Here is a 23,869-nt window from a genome sequence, read left to right as displayed (position 1 = left end):
TTTTTCTTTTAAATTCTTACTACATACAAATTTAGTAGAAAAGTGGAGTATGTGAGATGTGGGAGGAAATTGGCATCTATGAACACACTAATATATTACATATTTACTTTGTTTAAAACTTGAACCATTAAAAAAGATGAAACAATGACAACTATTACAGTTTCATGTATTAGCTAGTACATATCATAGTTTGAATGCCATAGTCTTGAATACTCTTCTCAAATGGTAAAACAGAAGTGCTAAGGTAAGTTAATTTTGGTAAGTGTATTATGAGTACAGACCTACCATAGGAAAGAAGTAATCCAGACTTTGGGGATGGCACTAGAAGATCTCAGAAATGACCATCGCCCAAATTATTAAGTGAATTCAAACTCCAACAGAAAACAGGAGGAATGTAGCTTTTGAATCGCCTCTTTAAAAGCTTCCTATTCCCGCTAGTGGGCAAAATCAGCTTCAGGGACAGGAGTCCCCTGTTTCTCTTTTGCTAGCAAAGCAAAGTCCCCTCCTTTTTCCTTCTTATCAAAACCATGTCATTATTGGATTGGCATTGGGGCAAGGACTGAGCTTTTGACAACAATACCTGACTCCTTTTTGTTTTCTTTTTTATAATTCTGTGTTTCAAACCCAGTGCCTTCTTCAGGGTAGGTAAGTGCTCTACCAGTGAGCTACACTGAGCCCTGCTGATTTGATTATAATTACTAACACATACAGAACTATTATGTGTTGGGCACTACTATGTTTCCACGTATGCTCATCAAAACCCTCATAACAGTCTTAGGAAGTGGGCAGTATATGATTCTCATTTTATAGGTAAGGAAACAATCTTGGAGATGTCAAGTGACTCATCCAAAATCTCAAGGCTGCCTGAAGCAAAGCTGACATTCAAACGTACTCACTGTGACTTGTGCATCTGAAAGAATGGACATTTTTTTAAGCTGTCTGTTTTATCTCAACTTCCTAAGGTCTCCCTCCCAGTGATGGGAACAAAGCCCTTAAAGCTGTTCCAGGAAACAGCCCCAAACAGAGAGTAAAAGAGTAAATTGAGCCAGATAGTGCTCAGACAGTAAGATTACCAGAAACTATTGACCAGAATCTATGCCCTGTTGTAAAACACTGTGAAACATGTTGTATGTTATCAGCAAACTCAGACCCCCTTTGGAATTTCCCGGCGGCTTTGTTCCCCTTTTTTTTCCCTTTCATGTGCGACCCCTCCCGATGTGTGGTTTCTGCCTTTATAAACTTGTAAGATTTTCTGCTAGGGACTCGACTCCTTGACTCCTGCGTGAGTCACGAGTTGGGTCCCAGCACTCTGAAATAAAAACCTCTTGCGGTTTGCATCAAGTGACGCCTACTGCGGTTGATTGGGGTTGCCGTGGATCCGTGGGACAGAGTTGGGGTCTCCTTTTTGGGGGTCTTACACATGCATCTGTTAAACAAATGAAGTTAGTAGAATATCCCTCATCCTGCTGTTGCCAAAAGCTCGGTCCCTGTCCCCAATGCTGATCCAATAATGAGGACACAGTTTTGAGGAAAAGGAAAAAGTAGGAAGAGAAGAAAAGAAAGAAATATGTCCACTTAAAAAATAAATTGCGGGGCTGGGGCTGTAACTCAGAGGAGGCACTGAGTTCGATCCTCAGCACCACATCAAATTAAGTAAAGATATTGTGTCCACATACAACCAAAAATAGATAAATAAATAAATAAGTTGCAGTGGCAGAGCAGCAGGAGTTATATTCAAAACTTGAAGTGGACCACTGCCGCTTGGTTACTTTATTTCATATAAAAGTTACTCTGAAAGGAGAGGTAGAAGTCAAGCATACTTGATTTGTACATACCTGCCTGGTTTCACAGGATCCAACTGAAAGAATGGACATTTTTTTAAGCTGTCTGTTTTATCTCAACTTCCTAAGGTCTCCCTCCCAGTAATGGGAACAAAGCCCTTAAAGCTCTTCCAGGAAACAGCCCCAAACAGAGAGTAAAAGAGTAAATTGAGCCTGATAGCCAGATAGTGCTCAAACAGTGGGATTACCAGAAACTATTGACCAGAATCTACACCCTGTTATAAAACATTGTGAAACATGTTGTATGTTATCAGCAAACCCAGACCCCCTTTGAAATTTCCTGGCAGCTTTGTTCCCCTTTTCCCTTTCATGTGTGACCCCTCCCGATGTGTGGTTTCTGCCTTTATAAACCTACAAGATTTTCTGCTAGGGTCCCAGCACGCTGGAATAAACACCTCTTGCGGTTTGCATCAAGTGACGCCTCCTGCGGTTGATTGGGGTTGCCGTCGATCCATGGGACAGAGTTGGGGTTTCCTTTTTGGGGGCCTTACACAACTACCTGATAATGATTCTGAGGATCAGGATATACATGTTAAGAGCCTCCCTCTGAGCCTGGCACAGTGGCTTTTAAAGATGTGATTCAAAGGCTACATCCTTCCTGTTTTCTGTTGGAGTTGGAATTCACTCGTTCATCTGGGAGACAGTCATTTCTGAGGTCTCCTAGTACCATCCCTAAAGTCTGGATTACTTCATTCCTATGGTGTGTTTGTGCTCAAATTCAGATATATTTGCCTAAAATGGGGAAGGAAGGTAATCCTGCTAACCCTGAGATTAGGGAAAGGGAGAGATTAAGAAGGAGTAGGAAGAGAGGAAGAGAAAGAAACATGTCCATTTTAAAAATAGGTTGCAGTGCCAGAAGAGCAAGGGTTATAGTCAAAGTGTAAGCACAGAAGGACGGGAAGCAGACTTCCACGGATTCAGAGAAGCCTTTATTCCTTTGCGGACCCGTGCTGTTGGGGCCCATTTTCCAGATGGGGAAAATGGCCATCAGTTACAGGGGGGATTCTGGTTTTATAGGGTAGGAGGAGGAGGATGGAATCATTGTGCACGTGCAGTTTTGACCATTTAGGGGCTAGTTGTACAGTTAAAACCAGACCCCCATAGATGGGTATTCAAATCTTGCCCATTGTCATTCAGGACTAGGTTGACCTGGGGAAGGCCAAGGTTTAGGGCCTGGCATTTCCATATCCACCCCTTTCCTTTAGGGCCCATTGTTATCAGGAATGCACTGGGAGAGGTTTAATGTTTGGCCAATTTCCTTTCCCACTTCCTGAGCCACACTGTCCCTCCATTTTCTTGGGGAGTTATCTTATAGGAATAGTATTTTCCATAACTCTTCACAAAGCATAAAGTGGACCACTGTTACAGTATTACTAACAATGAGTCTGTGCTGTACATTAGACCTCCGAATATGTACTTACCTTGCATAATTGTACTTTGTACTCTTTGAACATCACCTCCCGATTTCCTTCTTTCTCCAGTCCCTGGCAATTGCCATTTTACTGTCTGCTTCTATGAATTAGACTATTTTATATTCCATATATAAGTGAGATCTTGCACTATTTGTCTTTCTGTGTGACTCATTTCACTTAGCATATGCCCTCCAGGTCCATCCATGTTGAGGATCTGAAAAATATTGATGTGTATTTTATAGTATTGGGTTTCAATATCGACCGATCCCCAGAGAGTCAAAGTGCACACACGGCAATGCAAATCACACAACGAGGTTTTATTGACCGCAACCAGCCTCTGAGACCACTACCATGGCTGAGTGGGGAGTGGCCCCGAGGGATGAGAAAGCACTCTACTTAAGAAATTTCCAATCATTCACATACAAAGACCTGTACGTTATTGATTAACATTGGAACAGCTAAATATTTGTTCTCTTTTGGTTGGGTCCTGCCAATTTATTTGAATCTCATTGGGTCCCGCCAAAACTGAATGGTCCTGGAGGAAGAAGGGAGGAGGGAGGGGGTGAACTATGCAGAAGATGAGTCAGGGCTAGGCCCCACCCCTGTCCTTGATAGATAAGGTTTCCAGGCAGCTGCCCATTTCTCGGATAGATATCTCTTAACAGCCTTGATAAACCGCGGGGGTCCCATACGTCCTGTTTGTCCTGTATTGGCTCTTGAGGGTAGCACCTGTGCTCCTTCTCCTGGGGGGAGGTCTTACGGGCCAGTTCCGGAAATGGCTTGTTCATACAACATGGCTGCACAGATGTCACCTTGTTCTCAAAAATAGTTCTTATTCTTGAATTATCTGGAAAAAACAAGATAATAGCAAAAATTTTTATTGATTATTTTAGCAAGATTTGTAAGATCTTGATTCAACTTTAAACTCAAGGTTGTATGAAAAATAAATTATTTATCCTATTCACTTAATTCTGGTGAATAACCGTGCCGTCTGCACGTGTGGTTGTGCTTGCTTGTAAGCTCATCTACTTGGGAGGATGAGGCAGGAGGATCAGGAATCCAAAGTCAGTCTGTACAACTTAGTGAGACTTTTTCTTAAAATAAAACAATAATTAAAAAAAAGGAGTGGGGATGTAGCTCAGTGATAGAATGCTTACCTAGATTGTGCATGCTCTGAATTTAATTCCCAGTATTAACTACCCGCCCCAAAGTTTTTGTCTATTTGACCCTTCCTGTAACAGGGGTCCACTTTATGCTTTGAATATGGCCCTTGCTGCTCTACCACTGCAACTGACTTTTAAAATGGACATGTTTCTTTCTCTTCCTCTCTCCCTGCTCCTCCTAATCTCTCCCGCTCCCTAATCTCAGGGGAAACAGGATTACCTTTCTTCCCTATTTTAGGCAGATTTATCTGTCCTTGTATGTGCTCACCATAGGAAAGAAGTAATCCAGACTTTAGGAATGGTACCAGAAGATCTCAGAAATGACTGTCTCTCAAATTAACAAGTGAATTACAACTCCAGCAGAGAACATGTGGAATGCAACCTTGAATCACCTCTTTAAAAGCCCCCTACTACCCCCACCCCCACCCCGGACCCCCCTTCCTGTGGATGGGCAGAATTACAGCCTCTCCGGCAGGAGTCCCCTGTGTTTCTCCTGTTCTAGCAAGGCAATAAAACTTTTTCCTTTTTCTCAAAACTGTGTCCTCATTATTGGATTAGCATTTAGGGACAAGGATTGAGCTTTCAGCAACATTCCCAAAGTAATTAGTGTCTCTAATCTGCATTTAAGCAGGTGTTTTCATAGGCTAGGGTAGGCAACCAGGAGTCCTTATACAATGAAATTCCAAAGGACTCATGAAGAACAGGGCCTTGATCTCAGTAACTCAGGAGGCATGTTTAGAACTGGGATTGAGACTCTAAGGAAACTGGATATGGTGGCCCATGCCTGTAATCCCAGCAACTCTGGAGGCTGAGACAGGAGGATGGCATGTTCCAGGTCAGCCTGGGCAATTTAGTGAGACTCCGTCTTAAAATAAAAAATAGAAAGAACTGGGGATGTGTAGCTCGGTGGTAGAGTGCCCCAGGGCTCAATCCCCAGTACTGCAAGAAAAACAAAAAAAATTACATGAAACAATAATACCCTGCACTACATCAAAGGACATTTGAGTAATGAGATCCCCCTTTTCCATCTCAATTTCACCTTCCCCTTTTTACCAGAAGGGAACCCAAGTATTCTCTTCTTTTCCCTTCTGAGGATAAGTACTTGTCTACCTGAGGCACAGGGGAAATATCTAAGATTGTCTTCATACTGTCTACCACTGTGGTATACCACCCCCACACACTGCTTTTTTTGGGGGGGCCTTGTGCTTGCAAGGCAAGCACTCTACCAGCTGAGCTATATCCCCAGCATTGCTCCCTCATCACTGCTTTTATCTTATTGTATTTTTGAGATAGGATCTCCCTAAGCTGTTAAGGCCAGCCTCAAATTTGTGATCCTCCTGCTTCAGCCTCCCAATCCGCGGGTATTGTAGTCATATACCACCATGCCAGCTATCTGTTATATCTTTTTTTTTTTTTTGTAGTGCTGGGCATCGAACCCAGGGCCTTGTGCTTGCGAGGCAGGCAATCTACTAACTGAACTATATCCCCAGCCCTATCTGTTATATCTTGATAAGAGAGTTTCAACATGCTATGCTCCCTTTGGAGGAAATTATAATGTAGAACTCTTCAGGAGCCCTTAGTGTGGTTATAGCTTGAGAATCATTTGCAAAGATAACAAATTGTGAGGTTTTGGAATGAAATGTGGAAATAAATTCAAAACTAGGTGACCTTGAGCAACACCTGTAACTTTTCCCGGCTTTAAATGACAATATGGTTAATTCAGCTTTAAATGTCAATATTGTTAATTCATTCATTCAACTATTGATTCATTCATTCAAAAATATTTATTAAGCATCCGTACTTTGTCAGTGTAAAAGATTAAAAGAGCCCCAATAATGTGAGGACTCAAAACAACAAATAACTGTTTCAAGTTAAGAGCTATTCTTGGTGAGGCAGCTCGATTTCACTCTATTCCAGAGGAACTGGGTTCCTTCCCCTAGGACACTATTGACATCTGCCTCTCTGAAGCTGGATCATTGAAAGAAAGAGAAGGAAAACCTGGAGAATGTAAAATCCTGGGCTGAGGCCTTGGCTCAGAGGTGCAGATTTGATACTGCTCCTTTACAATGATGATCAGTTAGTCAAACTTCACCGTGTAGGCTGCTGGGAAACACAGTCAGGCTCTGTACCAGGAAAGAGGGAGATTCTGTTCCACATCTAGCAATCCCGACTAAACCACTCCAGACCACACCAGTCACTGCTTTGGTTGTTGGAATATGAGAGATGGAGAAAGAGAGAGAAAGAAAAAAGAGAAAAAGAGGAACAAAGTGGCTGCCCACACAGAGCTCACGTTCAGAGTCAGAAACACATTTGTGACCATCAATTCACATAGTGACAAGAGCTATGAAGAAAATAAAACAAGGACATATGCAAGGGAGAGTGAAAAGGGGTAGTAAATTGTAACTGCATATCATGTATATGCTATGTATCTACCAGATTGATAACTATTAAAAGACAGGAGAGCATATTTACATAATTAGAGAAAGAAGCCTTCACCGGATTATATAAAATCAAAATCAGGTATAGTAGGTACCCTTCTGTGGAAACAAGACATTCTTACAGATCAAATAGAATCTATCAATAGAAATTGAAATCTAGAGCCTTTAGAGGTGCAGACTGAGACCTGTTAAATAAGCACTTGAGGTTCTGCTATGAGGAAACAGCAAAAAACCAGGAAAAGGGTCAACAGAACCCACATGAGAGAAGAATGGAAATCTACAACAGATACACTTAGCTGGTCAAGGTTTTCAAAAATTTTTTTTCAAATTGAAAAAACAAAAACAGAAGACTTTTACTTTTGGCCTGTGGTTTTTTGTTTTTTTTTTTAACCCATATCTTTTAGAAGTTTTTATCTTATGAAAAGCGATGATAATTGCTGCACGATGATAAAAGAGATCATGGAATTTCCATGATTTTAAAATTTCCTCCATTTCTATGATATTCAAGGTTTTCGATTTCAGTGAAGATGGAAAGTAGAAAAGATTTTGTTGCACAAAGTCATGCATACTTGAATTACAAACTACACTATTCCTAGTCCATAGTAATTCTTCTCATTAAATCCTTTTTATTATCTATGTTTATAAAGTCTCAGGTTGAAGAACCCTTCTAATTTAATTATAATTTTATTATAATAATAAAAATGACATTGACCTTGAAAGTTTATAGAGATAGGAAAGTGGGAAGGGGAAAAGAGGTGGAGAGAAAGTAGGGAAGTGAATGCCACCATCTTACAAAGTGCGGACTCTAGAGGTTATGCCTGGGGGAACAGGAAATGTAGACTTATATAGATTTTCTAAAGATTGGAAGATATAGTAGAAGAATTAAATTCAATAGAATAAAAAATTGGACAGCAGCAACAGGAACTAAGTGAACAGCCTCTGTACCCATCACTGGACTAGGAGGACAGGGTCTAATGATGATAATAAGGAGCAATGGCTTAGTCCATTTTCTGTTATAAGAGATGCCTGAGACTGGGTAGTTCATAAAAACAAATAGGTTTATTTGGCTCATGCCACTAGAGGCTGGGAAATTCAAGACCAGGAGGCTACATTTCATGAGGGCCTTCTGCTATATCATGACATGGCACAAAGAAGTAGAAGGGCAAGGGCAGAAGAGAGAGGATACAAAAGAGGCTAAAAGTTTTATGACAAACTGGTCTTACAATAACTTACTCTCACAGCAACTACACTAACCACTTCATGGGGGGAGAGTCCTAAACATCTCTTGAAGACCCTACCTCTTAATACCATTACACTGAAAATTAAATTTCAACATGAATTTTGGTAGGGTTGAATCACATCCAAACCACAGCAAGCAGTTAACATAAATTTAGAGGAAGAAAATGAGCACCACAAGAATTTGAAAAGGAAAGATTAAAACTGGTGTCCCCTGGGGAGAGTGGGTTAGAGAATAAAGAATGATGGGACAAGGGCCTGTTGATTTTGTGATAAGTCTTATAGCAAAATTTGATTTCTATTACCAGGACACATGTGCTACTATTCATTTATTCATTCTGGTGCTTGGGATTAAATACAGGGTCTTGTGTATACTGGGCAAGTACTCTATCAGAGCTACATTCCCAATCCTATTACAATTTTTACTTTTTTATAAAGATTAATTTGCTTTATTCCTGATTCTAGAATCAGCAATGCTTTGTTTCATAAAACAGAATATGTGTTCCCTTTGTCATAATTTGAAAATAAAAATCACAACCTTTCCAGGTATCACTTTAAATAAATATCTGAATCAGGTAGAATATCAGATGATTTGCAACCCCTTAGAATGCTTATAGAAGGTAAATAAGGATGATTCTATCAACGTGCTACCTGAAAACCTACATTAGAGTTACCCAAGGCAGATATTGCAAATTAAAATTCCTGGGCTCAATGTGGAACTCTGATTCTGGGAGTGGGAGGATGGTGAGAATCATCATTTTAACACAAGAAGGTTCCTCTTCTCACATTCAAGAAAATTTGGAGATTGAAAAGCCTTTTAAATACTAGAATCTACAAAAATCTGAGGTGTGAAGGCTACCTCTGTTTGGGATACAATAATACTTCCTAAATCAACACTACTTAAAAAATGTAGGAGCTAGAATTAATGCTGGAATCCATATGCAATAGACTGAATGTTTATATTTCTCTGAATTTCCTATGTTGAAATCCTAATTCCCATGGGTGGGTATTAAGAGATGGGTCTTTGGGAGGTGATTAGGGAAGCAGAGCTACCATGGATGGGATTAGCACCCTCATAAAAAGTACCTCAGAGAGCTTCCTTGTTCCTTCCACCATGTGAAGATGAAGTGAAAATACATCTATCCATGAAACAGGAAGTGGGCCTCATCAAAGACTGAATCAGCAGGTGCCTTGACCTCAGACTTCCCAGTTTCCATAATTATGAAAAATGAATTTTCACTGTACACAAGCTACATATCTTTGTATCCTACAGGGCTCAGATCCTGGGAAACAGATTTGGGATTCCAGCAGGGGAAAGAAGATGCAAGGTGCTATTGGGATAACAGACATGCTTTACTTAGAGGCAGGAGGAACCTCCTAGTCCTCCTCCTCCCCAAATCTTTCCATAGGCCTTTTTTATATGCAGGCCAAAGAAAAAAAGGCTCAGGGCCATGGGTTACATAAATACACACATACTCACAAGCACATATTTATGACCTTGAGTACATATGCTGAATCAGGGTGTTTATGGCTTTGACTACACACTAAAACATAGCTGGCTGGAAGTCTTAACCATAGCCATCCTGTAGGCATCTTGGGCCTGCCCCACACTTCAGTATTCTATTATAGCAGCTGAACAGACTAGGACACTGCAGCTATTAGGTAGGTAAATCTGTGGCTACCAGAGTTCCTGGGTCAGTAATGAAATGGGAATCACGGGCACTGAGGGTGATTTGGACTGTGGTAGGGAGAAATGACACATCTCTAATCTTCAGGAGCAAAGGGGGAGTAGCCGCAATTAAGGTCAAGCGTATAGAACAGAGGTGGGCACAGTGGCACATGCCTATAAACCCAGCTAGTCGAGAGGCTGAGACAGGGGGATCTCAAGTCTGGGATAGGCCTTGGCAACTTATGAAGACCTTGCCTCAAAATAAAATAGTAGGAGCTGGGGATGTAGCTCAGTGGTAGAGCACTTGCCTTAGGTGTGCAAGACCCTGGGTTCAATCCCCAGAACTACAAATACAAACTAACAAAACAAAACAGAATAGAGCATGGCTCCATCACTATAGCAGGTGAACCATCCAATATCCATCCCAGTGCCTTATGAAGGGAGAAATATATATTTGGAAATGAGGTAGGACCTCTATTTGACTTGTGGGATCTGGAGCCTAAGGACTATTTCTCTTTTTGTAATTATTTTTTCCTCATGATCTTTGTCTATGTCTTCTGGGGCTACTGTTGCCTGAGAAAGAACATAGTGTTTGAAACAGAAAATGGAATATTAGTATTTTCTTTAGATTCAGAACCAAAACCATTTTTAATAATTACGTGTATTTTTTGCAAGCACTTGCTAGGTTTGTGTGTGTGTGTGTATGTTGTTTTTGAGACAGTCTTTCTATGTTGTCCGGGCTGTTCTTAAAGTATCGAGTAGCTGGGACTACAGGCACATGCCACCACTCTCATCTAGCAATCACTTATTAAGCACAGTCTATGGTTCATTTAACATTTATTGATGACATATTTGACATTATGGTGTGAATGGTAAGAGGAAATGTTTGCCTATGAAGATTCAATTCAGTTAAGAAAGCAAACAAACAATTATGAAAGTAGGTAGAATTATGAAGAGGTAGCCTGACTCAAGTTAGAAAAGGTGGTGAACTTTACATGGTAAGTTCAAAGATGGTAATGTGTCCACTTGTAGATATTTCTGCAACTGTAAGTAGTTTGATACCATCAGAGGTTTTGTGGACTGTGAATGACAGTGGAGAAGTAGTCAGTGGCTTCAGTGGCTCTACCTAGGCTGCTCACTAGTCTCATCCTCAGAAACTTTTTTTTCTAAATTTTATTTGCAAAAATAGGTGGCCAGTTGCAGGATTGTTTGCCAACCTCTATAATTCTGAAAACTTTTTTTTTTTTGGTGGTGGTGGTATCAATCAGATATGGAATACAGGGCTTCATGAATGCTAGGTATGTGCTGTACTACTGAGCTACATCCCTAGCCCCAGAAACTTTTGTAAAATGTTAAGGGGGTAGCAAAAATGGCCAAGGAGGCAACTTCAAATGTTTTTCCTTCCATAAGAAAAAAAAAAAAAAATCAAGCAGAAATAGGTAGAACCAATTTTTCCAGAACTGTGGAAAACAGCACACAAGTGAATACTGAATAAAGGAAAAATGGTAGGAAAGCTTGGGTGGCATTTTTATTTGTCTTTGTCACATCCCCTCCCAGGTTGGGGTGGTTTTGAAGATGGCACCCTAGGTTCCCAGTGTGAACCTTGATTCCTGGTCTGGAGCAGGTAAGGCAGAGCAGACCTTGTTTGCAAAGTATTGTGTATGTCTGTTCAAACCTGTCTGGGGTATTTGAAGGTCTAACACAGAGCACTTGTCAATGAGAACTCACATATGCTGGGAAAGTAGAAAGTGTTTCTCAAAACATTGTACAGTGAACAAACTTTTGTTAGCTTTCCATTACAATAAGAAAATACCTCAAGTAATCAGCTTAAAAAGGGGAAAGGTTTACTTTGGTTTACAGGTTCAGAGTTTCAGTCTATGACCAGTTGGCCTTGTTGCTTTTGGTTGTGGTGAGGCAGTATATTGTGGAGAGCATGTGGTAGAGCAATTTGCTCATCTCATGGTGGCTAGGAAGCAAAAAAGAGCAAAGAAGGAGGTGGTGGGTTCCAATTTCTCCTTTAAGTGCACCCTATCAATGAACTAACTTCCTTCCAGTAGGACCCACCTCTTAAAGGTTCCCCACCTCCCAATAGGTTCCACCCTGGAGATTAAGACTTTAACACATGGACCTTGGGGGGCACTTCTAAACCATAGCATGCAACAACTCAGATTTATCTCAAAGACATTATCCTCAGTGAAAAGGAAGAGCCAATCTTGAGAGGTGATTTACTGAATGATTCCATTTACATAAGATTTTTCACATTAAAAATTATGTGGATGGGGCTGGGGATATAGCTCAGTTGGTAGAGTGCTTGCTTGTAAGCACAAGGCCCTGGGTTCAAATCCCCGACACCAAAAAAAAAAAAAAAAAAAAAAAAAAATTATGTGGATGGAAAACAAATTAGTGGTTTTCAGTGGTTAGGGATGGTAGCAGGGAATACCTGTGATTATAAAGGGGTTTCAAAAGGAAAATCTTCTTGATGATAAAAGAGTTATGTCTTGATTATGGTGGTGGTTACAGGAATTTACATATGATAAAATTATATAGAATTATGCACACATATTGTACCAATGACAAGTTCTTGGTTTTGATGGTATTTTAAAATTATATAACTATCGGGGAAAATCAGGTGAACCCTCTCTTCTCTCTTTCCAACTTCCTGTGAATGTGTAATTATTTCAAAATAAAGAGTAAAAGCTGACTGTGGTGGCCCATGCTTATAATCCCAGTGACTTGGGAGGCTGAGACAGGGAGATTTCAAGTTCGATGCCTGCCTCAGAAGCTTAGCAAGACCCTGTCTCAAAATAAAAAATAAAAAGGACTGGGAATATGGCTCAGTGGAAAAGCACCCCTGGCCTCAATCCCCAGTACCAAAAGATCAAAATGAAAAACAAAACAAGGGGTTGGTGTTGTGGCTCAGTGGTAGAAAGCTTGCCTAGCAAGTGTGAGGCACTGGGTTCAATTCTCAGTACCATGTAAAAATAAAGTAAGGTACTGTTTCCATCTACAACTAAAAAATCATCTTTTCAAAATGCCAAACAAACAAACAAAAAACAGCGAAATGTATTCAAATACAGAAATGATCAGGAATTTTCAAGATAATAGAAATATACTTGTTTAGCCAGCTTTTTTGCTGCGAAGACTGAAAGACACAGCCAGCACAACTATAAAGGAGGAATGGTTTATTTGAAGGCTCACAGTTCCAGAAGTCTTAGTCCATAGATGCCTGGCTCTATTATTCCTTGAGGCTTAGGGTGAGACAGACCATCATGGTCAGAGAGTGTGGCAGTGGGAAGCAGCTCACATGTTGATCAGGAAGCAGAGAGAGAGGTTTCCACTTACCAGATACAAATATATACCAGAAGTCACTCCCCTAAGTCCACCTCCTGCAGCCACACCTGACCACTTCAGTTACCACTCAGTTAATCCCTATCAGAGGATTAAATAACTGATTGGGTTAAGACTTTACAACCCAATCATTTCTCCTCTTAACCTTCTTGCACTGTCTCACAGGAACTTTTTGGGGACACCTCACATCCAAACCATAACAGTACTGAATAAGGAATATTTTTTCCTACTAATAAAGAAAAAAGCAGTCTCTAAAAGAAGACAGAACAAATAGTCTGTAAGAAAGCAAAATGAAAACATGACTTGATTCTAAGAAAAAAGACATAAGAAAGGAGCATCAGTTTGAACAATGCTTATTTTTATTTATTTTTTTACTTGAACAACAGAAATTTGAACATTTCTTCTTAAGTGATATATTAATTATTTCTGGAGAAGACAACATATTCATAGCCCTGATAATAAGACCATGTTTTGTGATTTTCAAGTTTTAAGCATTAATTAATATACCAAGATGTAAGACAACTACGGCTGCAGAACAGAACATAATGTGCACAACTTTTTGTTTTTTTGACTTTCATTACTTGAATTTCTCTCTTTCTTAAAATGTATTTTATTTTAAATCGATAAATAGTGATTTTACCTTTGTGTGTGTGTGTGTGTGTGTGTGTGCACGCGCCTGCAGTGCTGGGGATTGAACCCAGGGCCTTGTGCTTCTGAGGCAAGCACTCTAACGACTGAGCTATATCCCCAACCCCATAATTTTACATTTTTATGGGGAACAGTATGACACTTCAATATGTTTGTAATGTATAATTTTCAGATCATAGTAATTGGCATTATCCATCACTTGAAACATTTATAATTTTATGCTGGGAACTTGAAAAATCCTCTGATACACAAAAGTGAAATTACAGTTTACAAAAGTTGGAAGAGAGAAAGGGACAAAAAGGGTGGAGGGGGTGCAAAGGAATGAATTTTCGAATTTTTAAAGTGCAGAGTCAGGAGAGTCTGTTTTTGTGAAAAAGTTGTTTCAGTGTATGAGTTTGAGTTGCAATGGTATATACTAAAGTGTTATGGTTTGAATGTGAGATGTCCCCCAAAAGTTCATGTGTGAGACAATGCAAGAAGGTTTAGAGGAGAAATGATTGGATTATGAGAGCCTTAACCCAACCAGTGAATTAATCACCTGATGGGATTAATTGAGGCAGGTAAGGTGTGGCTGGAGGAGGTGGGGCATTGGGGGTGTGACTTTGGGGTATATATTTGTCTTTGCCAAGTGGAGATCTCTTTCTGCTTTATGATTGTCACGTGAGCTGCTTTCCTCCACCATACTCTTCCACCATGTTGTTCTGCCTCACCTTGAGCCCCAAGGAATGGAGACCCCTAAACTGTGAGATCTCAAATAAACTTTTCCTCCTCTACAGGTGTTCTGGTCAGGTCCTTTAGTCACCGCAGTGAAAAAGTTGACAAAACATAAAGTTATAAAATGTAAGAACATAAAAATTACTGATAATGCTGTAAAAGGGGCATTAAATCTAAATCTTTGAAATAGCCCAAAGTTGATAAAAGCTGATGAATCAAGAAATAATGGCATAAGCACCTTGTTAAGATATAAAAAAATAGCCAGGAGCAGTAGCTACTCAGGAGGCTGAGGCAGGAGTATTACAAGTTCAAGGTCAACCTCAGTAAATTTAGCCAGATTCTCAAAATAAAATAAAACAGAGTTGGAGATGTACCTTAGTGGCAGAGAGCTTGCTTAGCATGCAAGAGGCCCTGGGTTTGATCACTAGTCCCATGGGGAGAAAGGATATGAAAGAATCGTCTAGACATGAGAGCTAAAAGTGTAAATGATTAAAAATTGTTAAGCTAGGCATGGCAGTGCATGCCTATAATTCCAGCTATTTGGGAGGCCAAGGCAGGGGAATTTCAAGTTTGAAATCAAGTTCGAAATCAGCCTCAAAATAAAAAAGGGTTGAGGATATAACTCAGTCGTAGGACACTTCTGGGTTCAATCCCTAATACACACACACACCCTCACACACACATGTACACATATGTGGACTAGATTCAAATGGGGCTATATGTATATATATAATATGGTATATATTCAAATGGGGCTATTATTACATATATGTTTATATTACATATTTTATATATTTTGTATATTCATATATTTTATATGGTATTAATTCAAACAGGGATACACACACACACATATAAACAGACATACATTTTTTAGTCCTTTCCTATTTGCTTGAATTATTATTACAATGATTAAAAAATGGATGCTTCCAATTATTTTGTGCAGTTCTGTATTTGTTTTCCATCATGGCATATTATGTTTTGGGAGTGTAGTGAGGGGACTTGAACTTTTCCGTGCTCTCATAATAAGGAATGTCTTCAGGTTATTGATCCTTTCTGACAGGGCAAGCCATTGTCTCTTCTATTTTTCCCAGAGTAAATACACAATAATATCTGATGGAGGCTTGGTCATAGTACTTCTTTAAGAATTAAGTGTTTTTTCAGACCAGAGACCCTGCATCTTATAGAAGAAAAAGTAGGTCCAAATCTTCAACTTGTTGGCTTAGGATCAGACTTCCTTAACAGGACTCCCATAGCACAAGAAATAAAAGCAAGAATCAATATCTGGGACAGATTCAAACTAAAAAGCTTTCTCTCAGCAAAGGAAACCATCAGCAATGTGAAGAGAGAGCCTACAGAGTGGGAGAATATCTTTGCCTCTCATACTTCAGATAGAGCACTAATTTCCCGAATATATAAAGAACTCAAAAAACTCTACACCAAGAATACAAATAATCCAATCAACAAATGGGCTAAGGAAATGAACAGACACTTCACAGAAGATGTACAAACAATCAACAGATATATGAAAAAATGTTCAACATCTCTAGTAATAAGAGAAATGCAAATCAAAACTACCCTAAGATTTCATCTCACCCCAATTAGAATGGCGATTATCAAGAACACAAGCAACAATAGGTGTTGGCGAGGATGTGGGGAAAAAGGTACACTCATACATTGCTGGTGGGGCTGCAAATTAGTGCAGCCACTCTGGAAAGCAGTATGGAGATTCCTCAGAAAGCTTGGAATGGAACCACCATTTGACCCAGCTATCCCACTCCTTGGCCTATACCCAAAGGACTTAAAATCAGCATACTACAGAGATACAGCCACATCAATGTTCATAGCTGCTCAATTCACCATAGCTAGATTGTGGAACCAACCTCGATGCCCTTCAGTTGATGAATGGATAAAGAAACTGTGGCATATATACACAATGGAATATTACTCTGCCATGAAGAATGATAAAATTATGGCATTTGCAGGCAAATGGATGAAATTGGAGAATATCATGCTAAGTGAGATAAGCCAATCTCAAAAAACTAAAGGACGAATGATCTCGCTGATAAGCGGATGAGGACATATGGGAGGGGGGTAGGAGGGGTTAGCATTAGGGTTAGGGTTAGGTTTAGGGTTAGGGATAAGGAGGGTTGTAAGAATGGAAGAAGGAAGGACTGTATAGAGGGAAAAGAGGGGTGGGAGGGGTGGGGAGAAGGGAAAAAAATAACAATGAATCAAGTAACATTGCCTATGTAAATTTATGATTTTTTTTCTTTTTTTTTATTGTAAACAAATGGGATACATATTGTTTCTCTGTTTGTACATGGCGTAAAGGCATACCATTTGTGTAATCATAAATTTACATAGGGTAATGTTGTTTGATTCATTCTTTTATTTTTTCCCTTCCCCTCACCCCTCCCACCCCTCTTTTATGATTTTTAATTAAAAAAAAAAGAACTCAAAAAACTCTGCACGAAGAATACAAATAATCCAGTCAACAAATGGGCTAAGGAAATGAACAGATGCTTCACAGAAGATCTACAAGCAATCAACAAACATATGAAAAAATGTTCACCATCTTTAGTAATAAGAGAAATGCAAATCAAAACTACCCTAAGATTTCATCTCACCCCAATTAGAATGGGGATTATCAAGAACACAAGCAACAATAGGTGTTGGAGAGGATGTGGGGAAAAGGTACACTCATACATTGCTGGTGGGGCTGCAAATTAGTGCAGCCACTCTGGAAAGCAGTGTGGAGATTCCTTAGAAAACTTGGAATGGACCTACCATTTGACCCAGCTATCCCACTCATTGGTCTATACCCAAAGGACTTAAAATCAGCATACTACAGAGATACAGCCACATCAATGTTCATAGCTGCTCAATTCACAATAGCCAGACAGTGGAACCAACCTAGATGTCCTTCAATTGATGAAGGAATAAAGAAACTGTAGTATATATATACGATGGAATATTACTCAGCTATAAAGAATGATAAAATTATGGCATTTGCAGGCAAATGGATGAAATTGGAGAATATCATGCTAAGCAAGATAAGCCAATCTCAAAAATCCAAAAGGCGAATGATCTCACTGATAAGCGGATGATAACACATAATGCGGGGTGGGAGGGGGGCAAGAATGGAGGAAGGAGGGACTGTATAGAGGGAAAAGAGGGGTGGGAGGGGTGGGGGTAAGGAAAAAAATAACAGAATGAATCAAACCTCATTACCCTATGTGAATGTATGATTATGCAAATGGCATGCTGTTACTCCATGTACAAACAGAAATAACATGTATCCCATTTGTTTACCATAAAAATAAATTAAAAAAAAAAGAATTAAGTGTTTCCAAGTATTGGAGGATTGGAATCTTTGCTTTAATTTAGCTTTTGTTTCCTCGTTGCATATAAGGGGCACAAAAGTTCATCATGTCAGGCACAAGTATGATCTCACACCCTGGTTGAAAAAAATTTTCAAAATCCTCTAGTATTCCACTTGCAATCTAGACCTTCTTTCATGAATATGCAGCTTCCATTCCACAATTTGATATCCCAGCTTCATTTCTTTGGGGATATTTACACCTCAAAGTAACAGAATCCCACTCACAAGACCCATCTTATGTATTGCAAATTCTATTTTGTTTCAGAACTAGGTATCATAATTCCTGCTTTGCCTGGGTTTTCTGCTGGCCCCACCAAAAACAAAACAAAACAAACAAACAAACAAACAAAAAACAAAAGAGTTGTGGTTTCAGTGGATAAGGGACAAAGAAGGTAGGACTGTCAGGTTCAGGTTCAGGTTGAGCTCTCTACAGATGTGATGTCTGTGGCAAATTTTTTTCTGAATTTTCTTGTCATAATGAATATTAATTTCCTTCTTAAATCCACTTAATCTGTTTTTACATGACTAACATGGCTCTGCCATTAGTACTTACAAAATAACTAGTCTGGCTTTGAAAGGGCACCTATCTATAAGTCTGGTTTTCAATATAAATGGCATTTGCTGCATAGTATGAGATAAATGAAACCACCACTCTAGAACAACTTCTTTGGCTGCTCATATTTTTATGAATAGTGAGGTAGAAAACTTTCAAGTCATCTTGATACACCAATAAGAATTTGTCATTTGATATTTTATTCTACCATACACAAGTACAAAGATTTTATATATGTATTTTCTGGCACTCTCAGGTGCATTTGAGGGTGAGGCCTAAGTCTGATACATGTCCTTGCCTTCTTTATAGCACCTAGTGCTCAGTAAACATTTGGTGCAAGCAATGGTTATTTTTCTTTTCCTATATTATTATAGTCATTTGCTTCTAGTCAGGGAATACTTTTCACCTATGAGTTTGCATTAGTATGTTGCAGTTTCAAACACTGAATTTCATATCAGAGCAAAGAGTTTAGGCATTTTTTTTTAAATATATGGATATCTTACTTTAGTCTTTAAAAAGCCAACAAATGGGGCTGGGGAGATAGCTCAGTTGGTAGAGTGCTTGCCTCATAAGCACAAGGCCCTGGGTTCGATCCCCAGCACCCCCCCCCCCCCCAAAAAAAGCCAACAAATGGTTACTTTTCACCAAATATATGCTAATAAGACCATTAATGCAAGTACATGAATTAGCTTATGGCTTTTCTTCCTAACTGCTGTGTAAATTGAAGGGTGTCAAGAAAAAAATTCACCGAATTAAACAGGCAAGAAAGAACTTTATTCAAAACTATCGAAATTAGAGAGAAAAACTCATCTCCAAATATAGTAGGGGTAGCTGGGGATTTACATGCAATGGGCAGGCAGGGTGAAGGAGTCAGTCAGTGAATGGAAAATTACAAAGACAAGCTTGGTTAGGTATTGTTATGGACTGAATGTGTGTCCTCCCATTCCTTGTCCCAGATACATACGTTGAAGCCCTAATACCTTAGTTTGGCTGTATTTAAAGTAACAAAGTAATTAAAATTAAATGAGGTCATAATGGTGGAGTTCTGATGCATTAGGGTTAGTGTCCTTACAGGAGTCACATTCTGCCTCTGCCCATACTCAAAGAGGTCATATGAGCATATAGTGAGAAAGCAGATGGATAAACAATGTGGGAGCTGTCATCTGAAAACACATACTGGGGCTGGAGTTGTAGCTCAGTGGTAGAGAGCTTGCCTAGCACATGAGGCACTGGGTTCCATCCTCAGTACCTCATAAAAATAAATAAATGAAATAAAGGTATTGTGTCCATCTACAATAAAAAAAAAAAATATATATATATATATATATGTATATTAAAAAAAAAAAAAGAAACCATACGTGCTGGTATCCTCATCTCAGGCCTCCTAAACTGTGAGAAAATGTCTGTTGTTTAAGCCACCTGGTCTGTGGTATTTTATCAGGGCAGTCTGAGCAGACTTATCCAACAACGGTGTTGGGATTCTTGCTAACTGAGCTCAGTAGGCCAAGGGTAAGGCCTAGTCAAGAAGAGGGCTCAGAGTAGCTTAACTAAAGTTAAGTCAGTCCCTCTTAAGGAAAGAAGAGGCATTGTTCTTTCCTCTGAACAATGTAAATCTATTTCTTGCCTTGGTTGCTTTTATTAAGGACAAATTAAACCATTCTGTTGAGACTTGGCAGTAGAGAATTTTTGCTGAGTGGTGCAAGCATTTTATGAAGGGCATGTCTATGAAAATAAAAGGAAACCAAAGACAAATGGCTGGATCAGATGATAAGCCGGGTTTGAGAGTCCTGATGATGGGCTTGAAATGTTATCAGAAGATGGAGTAAAGATAACAGAGGAAATCCAACTGCCACTGCAGACCAATTCCTGGTCTTCAGTTTGAATGCTTTGGTGATGACAAGGATATCAGAGAGGTTTGAGTAAGATTGTCCATGACCATGGTTATTTTCTGAAGCAGGGCATGTCTGATGCTGGAGTTCCAGTGAGCATCCTAAGTGGTTCACATGAAGTCTGCCTATACATGATCTTCTATGATAAGTCCTTTACTACTTATTATTAAGTTATCCAGCCTCAGCTCTCAGGAATTCTTTAGAGTCAGGGAGAAAGGCCAGCTATAAAACTGTAAGAACCCAGAAACCACTCCGGACGTGGGAACTCACATAAGAGAGTTTATTAAGCAGACAGACAGAGTGTCTCCCTGCAGGGTGAGGAGGAGGAACTGACCAGGAAGTTCACAGGTTAAAGATCTGGGTTGTAAAGTGGTATGGGGGAGCAGAATAATGGCCACGGCAAAATAGCAGATCTGACGCCAAAAAAAAAACAACTTCGAGACCAGTAAAAATGTGGAGAGTCAGGTTTTATTTACTTGTTTTTATGGAACTGGGGATTGAACTTCATACCAGGTAGGCAGGCATTCTGCCACTGAGCTTTATCCCCAACACCCTCCACTTCCTTTATACGAAAAAATTTGAAACAGGGTCTCACTAAATTGTCCAAGTGGGCCTCAAACTTGCAATCTTCCTGCCTCAGCAACCCGAGTAGCTGGAATTATAGGCATTGCCACTACGCCCAATGACTGACAGGTTTAAGTCAGGAAGGTGGAAGAAAAAAAGTTGGAAATGTTTGGAGAGTTGTGACCATGTGTAGTAGAAATTGAGAAGAATTGAAAATTTGGTAGGAACACATAAAATGTGTGAAAGAGCAGAATCCAGTCCAATTTGCAGGTAGGCAGCAGAACCAGGCAGGTTACAGAGTTGAAAGACAGCTCAGAGACAACAAATAAAAGTAAATCTGCTAGCCCACAAGTGTGTGTCAGTTTTATATTGAAACATAAGCCTCCTCTCTGCAGCCACAAAAAATAATTTTCACAACAGATATGCTAATAGTTCATTAATGTACTTGCATGAAACTTGGGCTCTTTATTCCTGACTACTATTTAAGTTATGTAACTGTAAGATAAACATATGTATTTTTCTTTTTGGTACTGGGGATTGAACTCAGGGGCACTGCATCACTGAACTACATCCCCAGTCCTCCCATGCACCTTTTTGAAAAATTTTAGGCAGGGTCTTACTAAGTTGCTTAAAGTTTTACTAAATTGGGGAGACTGGCCTCAAACTTCCGATCCTCTGCCTCAACCTCTCAATCCTCTGCCTCAACCTCACAAGTCTCTGGGATTGCAAGTGAGTGTCACTTTCCACAGCTAGATAGATATTATAAAGTATGCATTAATGATTTTTAATTTTTTTACTGTTAAAGTTATTCAAATGAAAGTATCTTGAATCACATTTTGAATTTTTTCTTGTTTGTTGTTGATTCTTTCTAGTGACAAATAAAATTTTAAACTCCTGATTCTAAGCACAGTTTTATGTTGGTGTCCTCATAGAGTTTTTACCAAGATGTGACTAAGCATGAAGGTAATAAGAAGTGAAGGAACATTCCTTTCCAGCTAAGAGTATGTTTTTCAGTTTCATAATCCCCAAAATAAATAAACTCCTTGGTGTTTGGCTTCTTGTTTGAATATCTACCAGAGATTTCATGCTATTATTCTCAGAAAATGGACAATTACCTGTCCTCTTGCAGATAGGCTGAGCCACTGGAATACTTCTGGGTGATGAGTTGTGGGCAAAAGCATGTATGCCACTTCTAGGCAAGTTCATTTATTTGATGGCATAAGAAAATGCAAGAGAACCAGGCATGGGCACACATGCCTGTAATCCCAGCTATGGGGGAGGCTGAGGCAGGAGCCTCAGCAAATTCAAGGCCAGTGGAGGCAATTTAGTGAGAACCTGTTTCAAAATAAAAAAGGGTGGGGATGTAGCCCAGTGGTAGAATGCCCTTGGATTCAACAACCAGTCCTGGAAGGAGAGGATCCCCAAACAAAACAAAGAAAAACAAGACAAAAGAAAATGCAAGAGCTCCCTTTGCATCTTAACCGTTGTGGAAAGCCCATATTAACATGGTACAGTTTGTAATGCTGAGCCAATCCAGGAAGCAAAGCTGCTCTAGAATGTTATCTGATAAGTAAACAACTGAAGTGTTAAACTAATGCACTTTTGTGTTAGATCTTTATAATCTACACTAGGGAGACTGATACAGCTTAATGAATCATTTGTCAGGAAACTAATTTATCATCCAAATCTGAAAACTTTTGAAAGTGAAAGGGGGTACAATTAATAATTACATCAGAAAAACCAGTTGTAAACTGGGACTAATCTGAGATAATCATGATAATCGCCTACATACATGGTAAGTAAAAGCAGAGGTATGAAGACTATATGACGACCTGACAGCTTTCCAAGAATATTTTCTAGTAGCAAGTTGGAAGATAATTAAAACCACAACAGAGTACATGAATGTTAGATCATAAGATAATATAGCTTATGAGGGTAAAAATCTTAGTTTAGAAAGTTTGATGGGCTATCCCAGAGACTTGGGAGGCTGAGGCAGGAGGATCACCAGTTTGAAGACGGTCTTAGCAACTTAGTGAGGGTTTGTCTCAAAAAAAAAAAAAAAAAAAAAAACAAAAAACAAAAAACTGATGTAGTTCAGCAGTATAGTGCTTACCTAGCATGTGTGAAGCCCTGGGTTCAACAGCCAGGATTGGCATGGGGTGGTGATTTGGGCTCTTATATATGATCAAATCATTGAAGAGGCTCTGTTGGTCAGGAGCCAAATGTTATGAAATGCCCACTATCCCAGGCAAGAATCCTTCACTTCTGGAGATTCTGCTGTTTCCATTTTATATTAGGGGCATGAAAAAATGTGGTAAAGCTGGGAACTCAAGTTCTGAAGGTTCCTAGGTGAACCAAGCATCCCTTTCCCCTGAGGTCTTATCACATGCTTGAAGACAGCAGAACCTCCAGTCCTTTATCAGAAACAGGTTTTGTTGCTCAATATACCTATAATCCTCTCTTCCATTCCTAGCCTGAGGAGAGAATGGGGGTCACTACTATGTAAAGTTTGCTTTCTTCCTTGTCAAAAACCTCAAAACTTCATCAAAGTGAGAAATCATACAACTTGGTTACCTGCTATTGTGGTTTGGATCTGAATTGTTCCCCCAAAGTTTTTGTTTTGAAGGCTTGGTTCTTAATGAAGTAAGTAGTGTACAGAGATGGGGTCTTTGGGAGGCGATTGAATCATCAATGAATTAATCCAATGATGAATTTACAACTTACTGGGCTATTGGGAGGTGGCAGAAACTTTAGAAGATGGGGCCTAACTGGAGGAAGTAGGACATTTAGGGTATGCCCTTTCAAGCTAGATTGGAATCCTGGCCTCTCTGCTTTTCAGCCACATGAAGTGAGCAGTTTTGCCACAATGTTCTGCCTTGCCATGAGCCCAAAGTCATGGGGCCAAGCATGATGAAGTTTCCAAAACCATAAGCCAAAATAAATCTTTCCTCCTTTAAGTTGATTTACCTCAGTTATTTTGTCACAGCAGTGGAAAGTTGACTAACACAC

Source organism: Sciurus vulgaris (assembly GCF_902686455.1).
Source record: "Sciurus vulgaris genome assembly, chromosome: 1".
Lineage (NCBI taxonomy): Eukaryota > Metazoa > Chordata > Mammalia > Rodentia > Sciuridae > Sciurus > Sciurus vulgaris.
Note: the sequence above shows the minus strand (reverse complement) of the source record.